A 20,642-nucleotide genomic window follows, 5' to 3' on the forward strand; every position below is an offset into this window, starting at 1 on the left:
CTCCTTCCACAGTCTCGCAAAACTGCCGCAGATAAGCTCTTATGAGCCCCACATCCAGCTTGGTGTTGTACATGTGTACTATAAGGGGTCTTTTAGTTTGTTTAAACAACGGCACTACCTGCACGCAGGCCATTATAGGGGCATTAGACTCTGCCAGTTTGTCAATGGCAGCCATACAAAAATCAGAGTCTTGCAGCTCAATGTCATAGGTTCCCTGACTGGGGAAATCCTGCAGACTTTCAATTTCCTGAGGCTGTAATTTGCATACTTTACCGCATAGCTCTTCTATTATTTCCTTCAGCCCAATGGTGGCGATAAATTCAGGCTTCACCTGGATCCGGATGGTGCTGTCCGCGCTGTTGGACGCCATCCTGCATGCGATGGGTTAATCCTGGGGATAATCCTCAGAGTATATCTTGGGAGAAATCCTGAACCCACACACTCTTTTTCGCTTCCACACACAGGGCTCCTTGCAAGGAAACCCTGGTGTGCACAGGCCAGACCAAGTCTCTCTGATAAGAACAGATACTACACTTGATCTTAGCCAAAAGGCCGAGAAGCGATACCGACCATAGCTCGCCCAGACCGGGCCCCCTTCAGAACTCTCAGCACTGCTCACGGAGAGGAGACACCGCCAGGAGGCGAAAAACCTACTCTGCAAGTCACACAGTCCTCTGCGTGGGGACGATTAATCTGCATAGGACCGCCCCCAACAGGCACCTCCCCCGCAAAGCAGCAGGGGGGCCGAGCGAGCGGGCGTCTGCACTTCATCTGCCAGCCGCCCGCTGCTACACCCTCCCCACAACAACTCTTTTGTCAAGTCAGTCTGACCGACCGACTGCCTGCCTGCCTGACGGCTCAGAGATCACTTTTCCTTTCTCTTGACACAGCCGCTGGACGGTGTGAGGGGACAAGCACGCTCGCTCCAGCACACGCTGATAGCTACAGCTTACCTTCGGTCGTTCGCACCTTCTCAGACTGTGACTGCTAGCAGTGGAGGAGGAAGCAGCCAAATCTCAACCTGCAGGTGTCTTCGATTCAAGTAGACGGCTCCAGACTAATCATGATCCAATTAGCTCCAATTAATTAGGCCGCCGATTAGGTCACTTTTATTTTTCCTTTTTTTTTTTTTTCCTTTGTTCCGGGTCGGGCCCATTTAGCACCTCATTAATCAATTAGTGAGAAGCCTTTGTTCCTCCTGCAAAAGACACAGCACACAACACACCTGAGTAGGTGACAAAGCACAAGAGCGTCGTCGACGTCACATTGCAAACTTCGGCTCCATTTCTTTTCCCTTTTCCAAAGTTTTGCTATTTATTTCTCTATCTTTTTCACCAAGTTAAGAAGGGGTGCACCGGTCCTGGAGGTACTGCAATACCAGGTCAATGCGTGGAGTGGACAGAGCAAGCTCTTTTTCCATCTCCCTGTTCCAAAAATCCATTTAATATATGGTCCCCAGATAGGGGACGTATCAGATATTAAACTGATAAGAACAGATACTACACTTGATCTTAGCCAAAAGGCCGAGAAGCGATACCGACCATAGCTCGCCCAGACCGGGCCCCCTTCAGAACTCTCAGCACTGCTCACGGAGAGGAGACACCGCCAGGAGGCGAAAAACCTACTCTGCAAGTCACACAGTCCTCTGCGTGGGGACGATTAATCTGCATAGGACCGCCCCCAACAGGCACCTCCCCCGCAAAGCAGCAGGGGGGCCGAGCGAGCGGGCGTCTGCACTTCATCTGCCAGCCGCCCGCTGCTACACCCTCCCCACAACAACTCTTTTGTCAAGTCAGTCTGACCGACCGACTGCCTGCCTGCCTGACGGCTCAGAGATCACTTTTCCTTTCTCTTGACACAGCCGCTGGACGGTGTGAGGGGACAAGCACGCTCGCTCCAGCACACGCTGATAGCTACAGCTTACCTTCGGTCGTTCGCACCTTCTCAGACTGTGACTGCTAGCAGTGGAGGAGGAAGCAGCCAAATCTCAACCTGCAGGTGTCTTCGATTCAAGTAGACGGCTCCAGACTAATCATGATCCAATTAGCTCCAATTAATTAGGCCGCCGATTAGGTCACTTTTATTTTTCCTTTTTTTTTTTTTTCCTTTGTTCCGGGTCGGGCCCATTTAGCACCTCATTAATCAATTAGTGAGAAGCCTTTGTTCCTCCTGCAAAAGACACAGCACACAACACACCTGAGTAGGTGACAAAGCACAAGAGCGTCGTCGACGTCACATTGCAAACTTCGGCTCCATTTCTTTTCCCTTTTCCAAAGTTTTGCTATTTATTTCTCTATCTTTTTCACCAAGTTAAGAAGGGGTGCACCGGTCCTGGAGGTACTGCAATACCAGGTCAATGCGTGGAGTGGACAGAGCAAGCTCTTTTTCCATCTCCCTGTTCCAAAAATCCATTTAATATATGGTCCCCAGATAGGGGACGTATCAGATATTAAACTGATAAGAACAGATACTACACTTGATCTTAGCCAAAAGGCCGAGAAGCGATACCGACCATAGCTCGCCCAGACCGGGCCCCCTTCAGAACTCTCAGCACTGCTCACGGAGAGGAGACACCGCCAGGAGGCGAAAAACCTACTCTGCAAGTCACACAGTCCTCTGCGTGGGGACGATTAATCTGCATAGGACCGCCCCCAACAGGCACCTCCCCCGCAAAGCAGCAGGGGGGCCGAGCGAGCGGGCGTCTGCACTTCATCTGCCAGCCGCCCGCTGCTACACCCTCCCCACAACAACTCTTTTGTCAAGTCAGTCTGACCGACCGACTGCCTGCCTGCCTGACGGCTCAGAGATCACTTTTCCTTTCTCTTGACACAGCCGCTGGACGGTGTGAGGGGACAAGCACGCTCGCTCCAGCACACGCTGATAGCTACAGCTTACCTTCGGTCGTTCGCACCTTCTCAGACTGTGACTGCTAGCAGTGGAGGAGGAAGCAGCCAAATCTCAACCTGCAGGTGTCTTCGATTCAAGTAGACGGCTCCAGACTAATCATGATCCAATTAGCTCCAATTAATTAGGCCGCCGATTAGGTCACTTTTATTTTTCCTTTTTTTTTTTTTTCCTTTGTTCCGGGTCGGGCCCATTTAGCACCTCATTAATCAATTAGTGAGAAGCCTTTGTTCCTCCTGCAAAAGACACAGCACACAACACACCTGAGTAGGTGACAAAGCACAAGAGCGTCGTCGACGTCACATTGCAAACTTCGGCTCCATTTCTTTTCCCTTTTCCAAAGTTTTGCTATTTATTTCTCTATCTTTTTCACCAAGTTAAGAAGGGGTGCACCGGTCCTGGAGGTACTGCAATACCAGGTCAATGCGTGGAGTGGACAGAGCAAGCTCTTTTTCCATCTCCCTGTTCCAAAAATCCATTTAATATATGGTCCCCAGATAGGGGACGTATCAGATATTAAACTGATAAGAACAGATACTACACTTGATCTTAGCCAAAAGGCCGAGAAGCGATACCGACCATAGCTCGCCCAGACCGGGCCCCCTTCAGAACTCTCAGCACTGCTCACGGAGAGGAGACACCGCCAGGAGGCGAAAAACCTACTCTGCAAGTCACACAGTCCTCTGCGTGGGGACGATTAATCTGCATAGGACCGCCCCCAACAGGCACCTCCCCCGCAAAGCAGCAGGGGGGCCGAGCGAGCGGGCGTCTGCACTTCATCTGCCAGCCGCCCGCTGCTACACCCTCCCCACAACAACTCTTTTGTCAAGTCAGTCTGACCGACCGACTGCCTGCCTGCCTGACGGCTCAGAGATCACTTTTCCTTTCTCTTGACACAGCCGCTGGACGGTGTGAGGGGACAAGCACGCTCGCTCCAGCACACGCTGATAGCTACAGCTTACCTTCGGTCGTTCGCACCTTCTCAGACTGTGACTGCTAGCAGTGGAGGAGGAAGCAGCCAAATCTCAACCTGCAGGTGTCTTCGATTCAAGTAGACGGCTCCAGACTAATCATGATCCAATTAGCTCCAATTAATTAGGCCGCCGATTAGGTCACTTTTATTTTTCCTTTTTTTTTTTTTTCCTTTGTTCCGGGTCGGGCCCATTTAGCACCTCATTAATCAATTAGTGAGAAGCCTTTGTTCCTCCTGCAAAAGACACAGCACACAACACACCTGAGTAGGTGACAAAGCACAAGAGCGTCGTCGACGTCACATTGCAAACTTCGGCTCCATTTCTTTTCCCTTTTCCAAAGTTTTGCTATTTATTTCTCTATCTTTTTCACCAAGTTAAGAAGGGGTGCACCGGTCCTGGAGGTACTGCAATACCAGGTCAATGCGTGGAGTGGACAGAGCAAGCTCTTTTTCCATCTCCCTGTTCCAAAAATCCATTTAATATATGGTCCCCAGATAGGGGACGTATCAGATATTAAACTGATAAGAACAGATACTACACTTGATCTTAGCCAAAAGGCCGAGAAGCGATACCGACCATAGCTCGCCCAGACCGGGCCCCCTTCAGAACTCTCAGCACTGCTCACGGAGAGGAGACACCGCCAGGAGGCGAAAAACCTACTCTGCAAGTCACACAGTCCTCTGCGTGGGGACGATTAATCTGCATAGGACCGCCCCCAACAGGCACCTCCCCCGCAAAGCAGCAGGGGGGCCGAGCGAGCGGGCGTCTGCACTTCATCTGCCAGCCGCCCGCTGCTACACCCTCCCCACAACAACTCTTTTGTCAAGTCAGTCTGACCGACCGACTGCCTGCCTGCCTGACGGCTCAGAGATCACTTTTCCTTTCTCTTGACACAGCCGCTGGACGGTGTGAGGGGACAAGCACGCTCGCTCCAGCACACGCTGATAGCTACAGCTTACCTTCGGTCGTTCGCACCTTCTCAGACTGTGACTGCTAGCAGTGGAGGAGGAAGCAGCCAAATCTCAACCTGCAGGTGTCTTCGATTCAAGTAGACGGCTCCAGACTAATCATGATCCAATTAGCTCCAATTAATTAGGCCGCCGATTAGGTCACTTTTATTTTTCCTTTTTTTTTTTTTTCCTTTGTTCCGGGTCGGGCCCATTTAGCACCTCATTAATCAATTAGTGAGAAGCCTTTGTTCCTCCTGCAAAAGACACAGCACACAACACACCTGAGTAGGTGACAAAGCACAAGAGCGTCGTCGACGTCACATTGCAAACTTCGGCTCCATTTCTTTTCCCTTTTCCAAAGTTTTGCTATTTATTTCTCTATCTTTTTCACCAAGTTAAGAAGGGGTGCACCGGTCCTGGAGGTACTGCAATACCAGGTCAATGCGTGGAGTGGACAGAGCAAGCTCTTTTTCCATCTCCCTGTTCCAAAAATCCATTTAATATATGGTCCCCAGATAGGGGACGTATCAGATATTAAACTGATAAGAACAGATTTTTTTTTTTTTTTTTTTTTTTTTTTTTTTTTTTTTTTTTTTTTCTTTTTTTTTTTTATGCCATCTCAGTTCGGTCAATCACGAAATATCCTTCTGATACATATCTCTTCATGACCATCACATCATGCCGGCATATTTAATAATTCCCAAAGAAAAAATATTTACATATATACATCACAAAAATAACAATCATCATTCCAAAGACACAAAATCCATCCACTTCTTTACTTTCCAAATCCCCTCCGCATCAGCCCCCCTCTTCCCATCCCATAAATAACATAAATACATTTTCCCCAAAATCACTCTCATACAATCACTTACCGACACATTCTTCCTTCTAAAAACATACACACACCTCATATTCCACAATGCTTCTTTCACACATGCCATCATTAACCACAACAGTCTTACTTTCACATTCCTACTCACAACTATCCCAAACATAAACACCTCAAAATTTAACATTCTCAGCCCTGTGATCTCTTTACACAAAGGCCCCATTCTTTTTATCACCTCTCTCGCATAGCCACAATTCCAAAACAAATGGATGATGTTTTCGTATCCTCCACAGCCTTCCCTAGGACACCGATCACTTAGTGCCAAACCTCTGTTTTTTTGGAATTCCCGCACCGGGAGAACCCCATGAAGCCCCTGCCACACAATTTCCTTCTGCTTATTCGTTAACCCTTCCATTCCAACTCTCTCCCACACCTTCTTAGCATTCACTCCACTCACCATATTTATTTCCACAACCTCATCCTTACTCTCAATCATCCTTATTACGCTTTTCTTATTTTTTAAGACATTCAATCCCACCTCACACAAACTATACTTATTCAAAAACACCCAAACCCATTCATACCACTCTGCACATTCAAACCCCATCGGCCTTCTCAGACTCACAGACGCCCACTTCAACCTATACATCATTCTACCACTCACAAACCTACTCATACACGCCAATTTACCATCCTTCTCCAACACTCCCAACAAGAACACCACAATATTCACACCAAAATAAACATCTAAATTCGGAAAACCAAAACCCCCATTCTCAACACTTTTAACCACAATCATTCTTCTCAATCTTTCCATCTTCGAGTTCCAAAAGAACACAAATAACATTCGATTCAATCTTCTCATCTCCATACACCCCGGTGGAAACACAATCGCAACATACAACAAAATTGACAACACAACACTTTTCACAACCACAATCTTTCCAACCAGCGACAATTCCCTCATCCTCCACATACATAGCTTTCTCTCCACTTTCTCTCTTGCATCCTTCCAACTTTCATCTCCACTCAATCGTTCATCAAACTTAATCCCTAAAATTTTGATAGCACCATTTACTCTATTCATCCCGACTTCCTCATTCACCCTCACTTGCCCAAAACTTTTCCATTCACTCTTCTCCCAGTTAACCTTAAAGGCCGAAGCCGAACAAAAAATCGACACCAACAATCTCACCCGCCTCATTGCACACACAGAATCACAAATCACACACACATCGTCCATATATGCATTCACTTTCAGCTCAACCCCACTGCCACCCGGGATCTGCACCCCTCTCGCCACCTTGTCCCCCCGCACCAAGCAAAGCAAAGGCTCAATGGCACAAATGAAAACAATCGGCGAGAGGGGGCACCCTTGTCTCACTCCGGATCTCACACTTATTCTTCTCCCAATCTTACCATTAACTAATACACGACTAAAAATATTCTTATATAAACTTCTGACACGCTCCACAAACACTCCAGGAAAGCCCAACTCACCCAACACATTAAATACATACCCATGCGCCAACCGATCATACGCTTTCTCAAAATCTAACGAAACCACGCAAACCCCTTTCCCCCTACCTCTCGCATCCCATAAACAATCTCTCAACAAACACAAACTCTCATGAATCTTCCGCCCAGGCACTGCACAACACTGTTCTTCCCCAATCACGCTCCCAATCACTTTCTTCATTCTGTTTGCTATCAACTTGGCATAAATTTTGTAATCACTATTCAATAATGTAATGGGTCTCCAATTTTTAACCAGTCTCAGATCTCCACTCTTAGGAATTAACACAATCACACCTTCCCTCATGCTCTCCGCAATCATAACATTCTCCCACATGTATTCAATCACTCTCAACACTTCCTTCCCAATCACACCCCACAAAACCTTATAAAATTCACTCGGCAATCCATCCACACCAGGCGTCTTATTCGCCCCCATTGAATTGACCACCTCCCACACCTCACTCATCTCAATTGCACCTATAACCGCATCCTTTCCACCAACATCCAAACCCCTCTCCAAACTCTTCAAAACATCCTTTTCCACCTTCACATCCCTCCATTTATCCTCATACAAACATTCATAAAACTTGGCCACTTCCTCAGCTACTTCCACTCCACTCACCTCACAGCCGTCTTCATTCACCACCACAGACATCACCTGCTTTTTCCCAAACACTTTCCTAAAAAAAAACCTCGAACACCTCTCATCATACTCCATTTTTTCCAACTTAGCCCTAAAGATTATGCCTCTCCCTTTCTCTTTCAAAAATTTTTTAACCTCACGCCTTACTTCCAATAACTCAGCATTCACATCAATTCCATTTTCTCTTAACACATACAACCCACTCATACGCCTATTTAACCTTTCATACTCCAACCTTTTCTTTCTAGCCAATTCATACCCCATACTCCTAAAGAAACTTTTTGTTTTAACTTTCACCCATTCCCACCAACATACAATATTCTTAAACTCACACTGCCTCTCACACCATTTCTTAAACAAACTTCCATATTGTCTCCTAACATCCTCATTTTCTAACATTCCAACATTCATCTTCCAGACACCCCTCCCATACATACATTCTTCATTCAAACTTATCTCACACTCAACCAAATTGTGATCAGAAAAAAACACAAATTTTTGCCCATACCTAATAACCCCAACCCCTTCTGAAACAAAACAATAATCTAAACGTGATGACACCCCCCCCCGGTCAGCAAAATAAGTATCACCAAAAGGTTTCTTCCCCACTACCTCCTGAGCATCCTTAAAATGATAGTCAAACAAGATATTTTTAAGTAATTTTCCCGACACATCCCCCCCCTCCTTCCCAATATCTACATTAAAGTCCCCAACACAAACCATCGGAACCCTCCCTTGTATAAACAACTTAACTTTGTCAAAAAACACAACCCTTTCATTTTTCTTAGTTGGTGCATATACATTCAGAATTTTAAATAAAACATTTCTATACTTTAATGTCACCAAAACTGCCCTCCCTTCCTCAATCACCACATACTCCTCTACACTCACATCCCTGTTTTTAATTAACACACCCACTCCAGCATTCTTATTACACATACTACCTGACCAAACCATATCCCCTAATCCCCATTCACTCTCACTCACACTCCCCATAATTCCACACTCCTGTAAGCAAACAATATCACCCACCACCCCTTTAAGGAAATCAAACACCGCTACCCTTCTCACATTAGATCTAATTACCCGTACATTTTGGGAAATAATTTTTACATTCATCCTTAACAAAATAGCCTTAAAGCTCAAAGAACCTTCTTAAGATGAGAAAAAAAAAACATTAGCTATCACCCAATCCCCTCGCAAAAACCCACAGCGTCCATACTTTCTTCCTCCATGACCACCTTCTCTTGGATGTCTTTATGGGCCAGACTCTCCTTACTTTCAGGGATTCCACGAGCCCTCTTAATGGACCTTTGTGGGCCACTATCTTCATCGGATCCAGCGTCAGACTTCTCAACCCCACCACCCTCCCTCCTATATAACTTCGACCCCCCTGGATCTCCAGAGGAATCAACAATATTCTCTGGGTCAGAGTCATGTCCAGGACTTTCACAGTCCTCAATTACTTCACTCTCCTCCCTCATTTCCACCACCACAGGAGCCACAATAGGAGGAGGGGCCACACTCTGACCCACTTCTTCCGGGATCCTCCTTCTCTCTCCAGCCACTCTCGCAGCAACCCTCTTATCCTCCTCCGCCTTCTTTATTAGAGCCCGCTGCATCTGATTTGTCTCCGCCAGCCTTTCGGCATATGAAGACTCTTCCTTCCTCTCTGCAAACAAGGGACAGTACTTGAAGAAATGGCCTTCTGCTCCACACAAGTCGCACCTCCTCACCTGTTTACAGTTCCCTGCTTGATGGCCCGGCTGTTTGCAGTTCCTGCATGTAGCCTGATTCTTACATTCCGCCGCAGTATGCTGGAACTGAAAACAGTTCCTGCAGAATTCCGGCTGTCCAGCATACCATATCCTTCCACGATGGCCCCCAACAGAAAAGTTAGCTGGGGGATGTAGGAATCCTCCCACTGAGGTATCATCCCGTTTGAACTTCACAATGAATTTAATGCGACAGTTGTATACTCCCAAAAAGTTTTTCAACGGAGTAACAGACTTAATCACCGCATAATTCCTTATGTAGGCAGTAATAACGTTTATCGGTGTATATACATTAAAGAGGTGCACAAACAATTCTCTATCTTCAGACCCAAACAAAGGTTCAACCTCAATTCCTTGCAGCAACGAACCCTCCACCGTTTTTACCTTCTCGAAGACGTTTAAGCATCTATTATACTCACGAAACGTCACTTCAAAAGTTCCACGGCTAGGGAGGTCGTTTACTCCAAGCAGGTCTTCCGCCAATACTCCACACTCATCCACCAAAACGGTCTTCAAGATGAAATAGACTCGATTCCTCTCGTCATCCTTTGGCACCGTAAACCGAATCGTATTCTTTACTGCCATGTTTTTCTTCAAAAAGACTGTCGGCCTCACGCCACAGAAAAGTTTCGGATCTCTTCTCTCAAATAAGGGATTCGCTCCAGAAGATCAACCTCCAGAACACTCCCTCGACCTCCTGACTCAGTCCGGGCATGCCATGATCTGAGCCAAAAGGCCGAGAAGCGATACCGACCATAGCTCGCCCAGACCGGGCCCCCTTCAGAACTCTCAGCACTGCTCACGGAGAGGAGACACCGCCAGGAGGCGAAAAACCTACTCTGCAAGTCACACAGTCCTCTGCGTGGGGACGATTAATCTGCATAGGACCGCCCCCAACAGGCACCTCCCCCGCAAAGCAGCAGGGGGGCCGAGCGAGCGGGCGTCTGCACTTCATCTGCCAGCCGCCCGCTGCTACACCCTCCCCACAACAACTCTTTTGTCAAGTCAGTCTGACCGACCGACTGCCTGCCTGCCTGACGGCTCAGAGATCACTTTTCCTTTCTCTTGACACAGCCGCTGGACGGTGTGAGGGGACAAGCACGCTCGCTCCAGCACACGCTGATAGCTACAGCTTACCTTCGGTCGTTCGCACCTTCTCAGACTGTGACTGCTAGCAGTGGAGGAGGAAGCAGCCAAATCTCAACCTGCAGGTGTCTTCGATTCAAGTAGACGGCTCCAGACTAATCATGATCCAATTAGCTCCAATTAATTAGGCCGCCGATTAGGTCACTTTTATTTTTCCTTTTTTTTTTTTTTCCTTTGTTCCGGGTCGGGCCCATTTAGCACCTCATTAATCAATTAGTGAGAAGCCTTTGTTCCTCCTGCAAAAGACACAGCACACAACACACCTGAGTAGGTGACAAAGCACAAGAGCGTCGTCGACGTCACATTGCAAACTTCGGCTCCATTTCTTTTCCCTTTTCCAAAGTTTTGCTATTTATTTCTCTATCTTTTTCACCAAGTTAAGAAGGGGTGCACCGGTCCTGGAGGTACTGCAATACCAGGTCAATGCGTGGAGTGGACAGAGCAAGCTCTTTTTCCATCTCCCTGTTCCAAAAATCCATTTAATATATGGTCCCCAGATAGGGGACGTATCAGATATTAAACTGATAAGAACAGATACTACACTTGATCTTAGCCAAAAGGCCGAGAAGCGATACCGACCATAGCTCGCCCAGACCGGGCCCCCTTCAGAACTCTCAGCACTGCTCACGGAGAGGAGACACCGCCAGGAGGCGAAAAACCTACTCTGCAAGTCACACAGTCCTCTGCGTGGGGACGATTAATCTGCATAGGACCGCCCCCAACAGGCACCTCCCCCGCAAAGCAGCAGGGGGGCCGAGCGAGCGGGCGTCTGCACTTCATCTGCCAGCCGCCCGCTGCTACACCCTCCCCACAACAACTCTTTTGTCAAGTCAGTCTGACCGACCGACTGCCTGCCTGCCTGACGGCTCAGAGATCACTTTTCCTTTCTCTTGACACAGCCGCTGGACGGTGTGAGGGGACAAGCACGCTCGCTCCAGCACACGCTGATAGCTACAGCTTACCTTCGGTCGTTCGCACCTTCTCAGACTGTGACTGCTAGCAGTGGAGGAGGAAGCAGCCAAATCTCAACCTGCAGGTGTCTTCGATTCAAGTAGACGGCTCCAGACTAATCATGATCCAATTAGCTCCAATTAATTAGGCCGCCGATTAGGTCACTTTTATTTTTCCTTTTTTTTTTTTTTCCTTTGTTCCGGGTCGGGCCCATTTAGCACCTCATTAATCAATTAGTGAGAAGCCTTTGTTCCTCCTGCAAAAGACACAGCACACAACACACCTGAGTAGGTGACAAAGCACAAGAGCGTCGTCGACGTCACATTGCAAACTTCGGCTCCATTTCTTTTCCCTTTTCCAAAGTTTTGCTATTTATTTCTCTATCTTTTTCACCAAGTTAAGAAGGGGTGCACCGGTCCTGGAGGTACTGCAATACCAGGTCAATGCGTGGAGTGGACAGAGCAAGCTCTTTTTCCATCTCCCTGTTCCAAAAATCCATTTAATATATGGTCCCCAGATAGGGGACGTATCAGATATTAAACTGATAAGAACAGATACTACACTTGATCTTAGCCAAAAGGCCGAGAAGCGATACCGACCATAGCTCGCCCAGACCGGGCCCCCTTCAGAACTCTCAGCACTGCTCACGGAGAGGAGACACCGCCAGGAGGCGAAAAACCTACTCTGCAAGTCACACAGTCCTCTGCGTGGGGACGATTAATCTGCATAGGACCGCCCCCAACAGGCACCTCCCCCGCAAAGCAGCAGGGGGGCCGAGCGAGCGGGCGTCTGCACTTCATCTGCCAGCCGCCCGCTGCTACACCCTCCCCACAACAACTCTTTTGTCAAGTCAGTCTGACCGACCGACTGCCTGCCTGCCTGACGGCTCAGAGATCACTTTTCCTTTCTCTTGACACAGCCGCTGGACGGTGTGAGGGGACAAGCACGCTCGCTCCAGCACACGCTGATAGCTACAGCTTACCTTCGGTCGTTCGCACCTTCTCAGACTGTGACTGCTAGCAGTGGAGGAGGAAGCAGCCAAATCTCAACCTGCAGGTGTCTTCGATTCAAGTAGACGGCTCCAGACTAATCATGATCCAATTAGCTCCAATTAATTAGGCCGCCGATTAGGTCACTTTTATTTTTCCTTTTTTTTTTTTTTCCTTTGTTCCGGGTCGGGCCCATTTAGCACCTCATTAATCAATTAGTGAGAAGCCTTTGTTCCTCCTGCAAAAGACACAGCACACAACACACCTGAGTAGGTGACAAAGCACAAGAGCGTCGTCGACGTCACATTGCAAACTTCGGCTCCATTTCTTTTCCCTTTTCCAAAGTTTTGCTATTTATTTCTCTATCTTTTTCACCAAGTTAAGAAGGGGTGCACCGGTCCTGGAGGTACTGCAATACCAGGTCAATGCGTGGAGTGGACAGAGCAAGCTCTTTTTCCATCTCCCTGTTCCAAAAATCCATTTAATATATGGTCCCCAGATAGGGGACGTATCAGATATTAAACTGATAAGAACAGATTTTTTTTTTTTTTTTTTTTTTTTTTTAAAGCCATCTCAGGTCGACCAATCAAAAAACACTTTTGTCTCTCAACTGTATTCCTTCATGGTCTCTCATCATGCCGGCTTTATAAATTTTAATCAAATATTGACATATGTTTTACAACACAAAAGAAAACCATCACCCTAACTGCACAAAATCTAACCATTTCTTAATTTTCCAGATGCCTTCTGCATCTGCTCCTCTTTTTCGATCCCACAAATAGCACAAGTACATTTTTCCCAATATCACTCTTATGCAATCACTCACCGACACATTCTTTTTCTTAAACACATACACACATCTCATATCCCATAATGTCTCTTTCACACAAGCCAATATCAACCACAACAATCTCTCCTTCACACCCCGACTCATAACCAAACCAAACATAAACACCTCAAACGTCATGATTTTTAATCCCGTCACCTCTTTACACAAAGGTCCCACCCTCCTTATCACCTCCCTTGCATATCCACAATTCCACAACAAGTGTGCAATGTTCTCATATCCACCACACCCTTCCCTTGGGCACCTATCATTTTTCAATAACCCTCGATTTTTCTGGAATTCCCTCACCGGGAGCACTCCATGTAGTCCTAGCCATATTATTTCCTTTTGCTTATTTGTTAACCCATCCGTTCTACCTTTCTCCCACACTTTTTTAACATCCGTCCCTCTCACCATATTTATCTCTGTCATCACCTCCTTACTTTCAATCATCCGCACAATCTCCTTTTTCTTCCTTAACTCATTCACCTCTATCTCACACAACTTATATTTATTCAAAAACACCCAAACCCATTCATACCAGTCAGCACACACAAAACTCATTGGCTTCATCAAACTCACTCTCACCCATTTTAACCTATACATCATTCTCCCACTTGCAAACTTACTCATACACGCCAACCTTCCATCCTTCAATAATACATTCACCAAAAATACTACTATATTAGTTCCAAAAAAAACTTCCAAATTTGGGAATCCAAAGCCACCATTCTCAACACTCTTCATCACAGTCACTCTCCTCAATCTCTCCATCTTTGAATTCCAAAAAAACACAAAAAGCATCCGATTCAACCTTCTCAACTCAACATACCCAGGCGGAAACACAATTGCCACATACAACAACACAGATAACACCACATTCTTTATTACCATAACTTTACCAATCAACGACAACTCTCTCATCCTCCACATACATAACTTCCTCTCAACTTTCTCTCTTGCTTCACACCAACTCTCTTCTCCATCCAAATTCTCATTAAACTTAACCCCCAATATTTTAATTGCACCATTCACCCTATTCATACCAACCTCTTCATTCACAACCATTCTTCCAAAACTCTTCCACTCGCTCTTTTCCCAATTTACCTTAAAGGCCGAAGCCGAACAAAAAATAGACGTCAATAACTGCACACGTTTCATCGCACACACCGAGTCACACACAACACACACATCATCCATATAAGCATTCACTTTACATTCAATACCACCACTCCCAGGAATCTGCACCCCTCTCACCACCTTATCATTCCGCAGAAGGCACAACAGCGGTTCAATAGCACAAATAAATGCTATTGGCGAGAGGGGGCACCCCTGCCGAACCCCAGACTTAACATTCACCCTCCTTCCAACTCTACCATTCACTAATAATCGACTCCACACATCCACATACAAACTTCTTATACGATTCACAAACACATCCGGAAACCCAAACACACTTAACACTCCAAACAAATAATCATGCGCTAATCTGTCATACGCTTTCTCAAAATCAAGAGATAACACACATACACTTTTCCCTCTACACTTCACATCCCACAAGCAATCTCTCAACAAACATAACCCTTCATGAATTTTTCGACCTGGCACTGCACAACATTGTTCATCCCCAATCACGCTTCCAATCACCCCTTTCATTCGGTTCGCAATTAGCTTAGCATATATCTTATAATCACAATTAAGTAAAGTGATAGGTCTCCAGTTTTTTACATATTTCAGATCACCCTTTTTTGGCAATAACACAATCACACCTTCTTTCATACTATCTGCAATTATCACATTCTCCCACATATATTCAATGACCTTCACTACTTCCATACCAATCACACTCCACATCACTCTATAAAATTCACACGGTAACCCATCCATTCCGGGCGTCTTATTCAAAGCCATTGAACTAACTACATCCCATACCTCATCCAATCCAATCTTCCTCACCATTCTACCTTTTTCTTCTTCATTCAAACTACACCCTAACTTACTTAACATATCCGCCTCTACAATCTCATCCCTCCATTTGTCCTCATACAACCCATCATAAAATTTTGCCACCTCCTCCATAACACCCTCACCATTCACAACACTACCATCTTCATTCATAACCACAGACATCATTGGTTTCTTACAAAAAACTTTCTTAAAGAAAAATCTCGTACACTTTTCATCACTCTCTAACCTATCCAATTTCGCTTTAAACATAATATTTTTCCCTTTTTCTTTAATAAACTGCTTAACCTCTCGCCTCACCTTCAAAATTTCCCCACCCACATCACAACCATTCTCTCTTAACAAAAACAAACCTCTCATTCTTCTATTTAAATTTTCATATTCTATCCTTCTCTTCTTAGCCAATTCATATCCCATACTCTTAAAAAAGCTTTTTGTCTTCACTTTCACCCACTCCCACCATCGCACAACATTCTCAAAATCTTTCTGTCTCTCCTTCCACTCTTTAAACAACACACAAAATCTCTCTTTCACTTCCACATTTTCTAACATCGTCACATTCATCTTCCATATCCCTCTCCCATGCATACATGTTTCATTCACACTAACTTCGCACTCAATCAAATTATGATCTGAAAAACAAACAAACTTTTGTCTATAACTTATAACATCAAACCCTTCGGATACAAAAAAATAATCCAACCTAGAAGAAGAACCCCCCCTATCAGCAAAAAAAGTATTACTATAAGGTTTTTTGCAAACAACTTCTTGAGCATCTCTCAAATTTAAATCATACACAATATTTTTTAATATTTTCCCCGAGACATCCCCACCCTCCCTCCCCACATCAACGTTAAAGTCTCCAACACAAATAATGGGAATCCTCCCCTGCAAAAAAAACTTAATTTTATCGAAAAACGTAACCCTCTCTGTCTTCTTGGTCGGCGCATAAATATTAAGAATTTTAAATAACACATTTCTATATCTTAGAGTTACCAACAACGCCCTCCCCTCCTCAATCACCACATATTCTTCCACATTCACTTCTTTATTTTTGACTAACACACCCACACCATCATTTTTATTATACACACTTCCAGACCACACCCCCTCCCCACACCCCCATTCACTCTCACATACACCACCTTTAACCCCACATTCTTGAAGACAAAATATATCACCTCCTTCTTCTTTAAGAAACTCAAACACTGCTAACCTCCTTACCCGCGACTTAATAACACGCACATTCTGGGAAACAATTTTTAACTGCATTCCCTAATTACTACAAAAAAAGCCTTAAAGCTCAAACCCAGAGAGACATCACTCCTCACCCATCCCCTTTGCGAACACCCACAGTGTCCATACCCTCCTCCTCCACATCCACCTCCTCCTGGACACTCTGATAGTCCATGTCTTCCTGACTTTCAGCGCTTCCGCGGAACTTCTTACCGACCTGCCGCGTGACGCCCTCACCCTCGGATCCAGAGTCATGCTGTTTAATCCCACCACCCTCCCTGTCATATAAACGCGACCCCCCTGGATCTCCAGAGGAATCAATTATGTTCTCTGCACCCGATAAATGTACCGGACTCTCACAATCTTCAATTATTTCTTCTTCATCCCGTATTTCCTCCATTACTGGCAACACTGACTCTTCAGCCTGGGTAGAAAACACACTCCGTACTGCCTCCTCCCTGGCCCTTTTCTCTGCCACTTTTGCAGCCACTCTCTTCTCCTCATCTGCTTGCCTCATCATGGCCCGCTGTTTTCTGTTGGTCTCTGCCAACTTCTCAGCATACGTAGGTTCCACTCCTCTTTCTTCCATCACAGGACAGTTCTTAAGAAAGTGACTATCAGACCCACACAGATCACACCTTCTTCTTTCCTTACACTGTCCTGCCGGGTGGCCAGGCTGCTTACAGTTCCTACAGGTTTGTTCATTCTGACACTGCTCAGCCGTATGTTGGAACTGAAAGCATTTTCTACAAAATGCGGGTTGCCCCACATACCAGATCCGACCTCTATGTCCTCCGACAGAAAAATTTGCAGGAGGGTGTAAAAAACCTCCAACAGATGAGTTATCTCTCTTAAATTTGACCTTGTACTTCACACGGCAATTATATACCCCCAAGAAATTTTTCATTGGGGTCACCGATATCACTTCTGCATAGTTCTTTAGATATGCGGTCACTACATCCACCGGTGTATACACATTGAACAGGTGCACAAAAAGTTCTCTCTCTTCTAGGCCAAAGAGCGGTTCGACTTTTACATCTTTAAGTAAGGGGTCCTCCTTCAACACCTTCAGCTTCTCAAAAACATTCATACACCGATCATACTCATGAAAGGTTACCTCAAATGTGCCTCGGCTCGGGAGGTCGTTTACCCCCAGTAGATCTTGCGCTCTGACTCCGGCCTTCTCCACCAAAATCGATTGTAGAATGTAGTACACCCTGTTCTTCTGTGTATCCTCCGTTGACACCGTAAATCGGATAGTATTTTTCACCGCCATTCTCCTCTTCCACGACAAAAAAAACTGTCGGCAATCAAGCCACAGGAACTTCTTCCAGATCTCTCCTCACCGGGATTCGCCCCAAAGGTCACCCTCTGGAACACTCCCTCGACCTTCGGCTGCGTCCGGACATGCCAGATATCGCAGCCAAAAGGCCGAGAAGCGATACCGACCATAGCTCGCCCAGACCGGGCCCCCTTCAGAACTCTCAGCACTGCTCACGGAGAGGAGACACCGCCAGGAGGCGAAAAACCTACTCTGCAAGTCACACAGTCCTCTGCGTGGGGACGATTAATCTGCATAGGACCGCCCCCAACAGGCACCTCCCCCGCAAAGCAGCAGGGGGGCCGAGCGAGCGGGCGTCTGCACTTCATCTGCCAGCCGCCCGCTGCTACACCCTCCCCACAACAACTCTTTTGTCAAGTCAGTCTGACCGACCGACTGCCTGCCTGCCTGACGGCTCAGAGATCACTTTTCCTTTCTCTTGACACAGCCGCTGGACGGTGTGAGGGGACAAGCACGCTCGCTCCAGCACACGCTGATAGCTACAGCTTACCTTCGGTCGTTCGCACCTTCTCAGACTGTGACTGCTAGCAGTGGAGGAGGAAGCAGCCAAATCTCAACCTGCAGGTGTCTTCGATTCAAGTAGACGGCTCCAGACTAATCATGATCCAATTAGCTCCAATTAATTAGGCCGCCGATTAGGTCACTTTTATTTTTCCTTTTTTTTTTTTTTCCTTTGTTCCGGGTCGGGCCCATTTAGCACCTCATTAATCAATTAGTGAGAAGCCTTTGTTCCTCCTGCAAAAGACACAGCACACAACACACCTGAGTAGGTGACAAAGCACAAGAGCGTCGTCGACGTCACATTGCAAACTTCGGCTCCATTTCTTTTCCCTTTTCCAAAGTTTTGCTATTTATTTCTCTATCTTTTTCACCAAGTTAAGAAGGGGTGCACCGGTCCTGGAGGTACTGCAATACCAGGTCAATGCGTGGAGTGGACAGAGCAAGCTCTTTTTCCATCTCCCTGTTCCAAAAATCCATTTAATATATGGTCCCCAGATAGGGGACGTATCAGATATTAAACTGATAAGAACAGATTTTTTTTTTTTTTTTTTTTTTTTTTTTTTTTTTTTTTTTTTTTTTTATGCCATATCAGATTAGTCAGTCATATTCTTGTCTCAGAACCATTATTCTTTATTCATAATAGTTCCTGACCATCATCATACTTGGCATTTCCAAAAATAAAAGTTTTTAAACAATATATCATAATTCAAAAAGAAAGTCCATACTTACAAAAATTACACTCTTACCCAACCCGTCCATTTCTTCACCTTCCACACCCCTTCGGCATCGAAAGCCACTTTCCTTTTGTCCCATAAGTAACAAATATATAATTTCCCCAACACCATTCTTACACATTCAGCCTCATTCAAACACTTCTTTTTGAAAACATATATATTCCTTACATCCCATAACATTTCTTTTATACATGCCATTATCAACCACAACACTCTCCCTTTAATATCACCACCCACTCCTAAACCAAACATCACAACATCATACGTCATTACATTCACACCAGTCAATTCACGACATAACACTCCCAATCGCTTTAAAACATTCTGAGCAAAAAAACAGTTCCAAAATAAATGAGTCACATTCTCACATCCCCCACATTCTTCCCTCGGACACCTTTCACTCCTAATCACTCCCCTCACACGCTGAAACTCTCTCACTGGTAACACTCCATGCAAACTTTGCCATACAATCTCTTTTTGCCTGTTTGACATCCCATCCATACCTACTTTCTCCCAAGTTTTCCTCACATTCACCCCACCAATCCCTGCAATTTCACTCAAGCTCTCTTTCTCTTCAATCATCCTCACAACACATTTTTTCTTTTTCAGCTCCTCCACTTTCACTTTCCTTAAATCATACTTAATAACAAATTTTTCAATCCATCCATACCACACCGCACACTTAAACGATACAGGTTTTGACAATTCATACTCGCACCATTCCAAACGATAAAACACTCTCCCCCCTACATACTTACACATACATGCCGCTCTACCATTCTTTCCAAGAACACTCAACAAAAAACAAATCATATTAACCCCTAAATATACCTCAAGGTTTGGAAATCCAAACCCCCCTTTTTCCAGTCTCTTCATAACAACACTCCTAGATAGACGTTCCATAGAGGAACTCCAGAAAAACCTAAAAAGAACACGATTCAAAACCATCAAACCTCTATGATTTGGTGGAAAAACTAAAGCTAAATACAAAAAAATAGGCAAAATAACAGCCTTCAAAACAACAACTTTACCAACAAACGACAATTTCCTTAATCTCCACATACACAACTTTCTTTCAACCTTTTCTTTCACATCCACCCAACTATCATTTCCCTCTAAATCCTCACCAAATTTCACACCCAATACCTTAATTGATCCACTCACACTTCTAACGCCCACATCCGCACTCACACTATTTACACCAAAAGCTTTACATTCTGTTTTCTCCCAATTTACTTTAAACGCCGATGCGCCACAAAAAAACGACACTAACAATTTAATCCTTCTCAACCCACATTCAGACTCACACACCACACACACATCATCCATATAACCAGAAACTTTCACCATTCTTCC

At 45.5% G+C, this 20,642-nt stretch overlaps 8 non-coding genes and 2 pseudogenes across 8 annotated transcripts; all 10 read right to left on the bottom strand.

Moving 5' to 3' along the window:
- Positions 1-375: 375 nt before the first annotated feature.
- On the bottom strand, positions 376-564 carry LOC140066362 (U2 spliceosomal RNA). Its single transcript, XR_011848228.1, has one exon. It is a non-coding gene; the product is annotated as a U2 spliceosomal RNA (small nuclear RNA).
- Positions 565-1,344: 780 nt separating this feature from the next.
- Positions 1,345-1,535, bottom strand: LOC140066290 (U2 spliceosomal RNA). Its single transcript, XR_011848194.1, has one exon. It is a non-coding gene; the product is annotated as a U2 spliceosomal RNA (small nuclear RNA).
- Positions 1,536-2,315: 780 nt separating this feature from the next.
- Positions 2,316-2,506, bottom strand: LOC140066301 (U2 spliceosomal RNA). The gene has a single exon (XR_011848201.1). It is a non-coding gene; the product is annotated as a U2 spliceosomal RNA (small nuclear RNA).
- A 780-nt stretch (positions 2,507-3,286) lies between these two features.
- LOC140066312 (U2 spliceosomal RNA) lies at positions 3,287-3,477 on the bottom strand. Its single transcript, XR_011848207.1, has one exon. It is a non-coding gene; the product is annotated as a U2 spliceosomal RNA (small nuclear RNA).
- Positions 3,478-4,257: 780 nt separating this feature from the next.
- LOC140066323 (U2 spliceosomal RNA) lies at positions 4,258-4,448 on the bottom strand. The gene has a single exon (XR_011848213.1). It is a non-coding gene; the product is annotated as a U2 spliceosomal RNA (small nuclear RNA).
- Positions 4,449-5,228: 780 nt separating this feature from the next.
- On the bottom strand, positions 5,229-5,399 carry LOC140066358 (U2 spliceosomal RNA; annotated as a pseudogene).
- A 5,725-nt stretch (positions 5,400-11,124) lies between these two features.
- Positions 11,125-11,315, bottom strand: LOC140066334 (U2 spliceosomal RNA). The gene has a single exon (XR_011848217.1). It is a non-coding gene; the product is annotated as a U2 spliceosomal RNA (small nuclear RNA).
- Positions 11,316-12,095: 780 nt separating this feature from the next.
- LOC140066345 (U2 spliceosomal RNA) lies at positions 12,096-12,286 on the bottom strand. Its single transcript, XR_011848223.1, has one exon. It is a non-coding gene; the product is annotated as a U2 spliceosomal RNA (small nuclear RNA).
- A 780-nt stretch (positions 12,287-13,066) lies between these two features.
- LOC140066305 (U2 spliceosomal RNA) lies at positions 13,067-13,254 on the bottom strand. Its single transcript, XR_011848205.1, has one exon. It is a non-coding gene; the product is annotated as a U2 spliceosomal RNA (small nuclear RNA).
- Positions 13,255-18,932: 5,678 nt separating this feature from the next.
- LOC140066351 (U2 spliceosomal RNA) lies at positions 18,933-19,103 on the bottom strand (annotated as a pseudogene).
- Between the last annotated feature and the right edge of the window lie 1,539 nt (positions 19,104-20,642).

Source organism: Engystomops pustulosus, chromosome 6, assembly GCF_040894005.1.
Source record: "Engystomops pustulosus chromosome 6, aEngPut4.maternal, whole genome shotgun sequence".
Lineage (NCBI taxonomy): Eukaryota > Metazoa > Chordata > Amphibia > Anura > Leptodactylidae > Engystomops > Engystomops pustulosus.